Below are 643 nucleotides of genomic sequence, written 5' to 3'. Positions count from 1 at the left end.
ATGAAAAAGAATGAAATAATGCCATTTGCAGCAGCATGGATGGACCTAGGGATATGATATCACTTATATGTGGAATCTAAAATATGACACAAATGAACATAACTATGAAGCAGAAAAAGACTCACAGACCTAGAGAACAGACTTGTGGTTGCCAAGGGGGAGAGGGTGGGGGAGGGAAGGATTGGGAAGCCGGAATTAGCAGATGCAAACTAGTATATATAGGATGGATAACCAACAAGGTCCTACTGTATAGCACAGGGAACTATATGCAATATCCTGTGATAAACCATAATGGAAAAGAATATGAAAAAGAATATATATGTATAACTGAATCACTGGGCTATACAGCAGAAATTAAACACAACATCGTAAATCAACTATACCTCAATAAACATTAAAGTTGAAGAAACATGACAGGGTCAGGTTCATCCTTCCCTTTTATAACATCCTCCCATCAATCAGCCCCTCCTCTTCTAAAGTTAATCAGTAGTGTGGATGGGAGAATTGCTGGCTGCTTGGCAATAATGGTCAAACATAGTAATGCACGTCTCCTTTGACGTAGAAATTCCATTTTAGGGATACACTTTCCTGATATGCTCATAAGTTCGTTCATGGCAGCATGATGTGAAATAACAAAAGACTG

Source organism: Orcinus orca, chromosome 15 (assembly GCF_937001465.1).
Source record: "Orcinus orca chromosome 15, mOrcOrc1.1, whole genome shotgun sequence".
In the NCBI taxonomy this organism is placed as follows: Eukaryota; Metazoa; Chordata; class Mammalia; order Artiodactyla; family Delphinidae; genus Orcinus; species Orcinus orca.
This window is presented reverse-complemented; position numbering follows the sequence as displayed.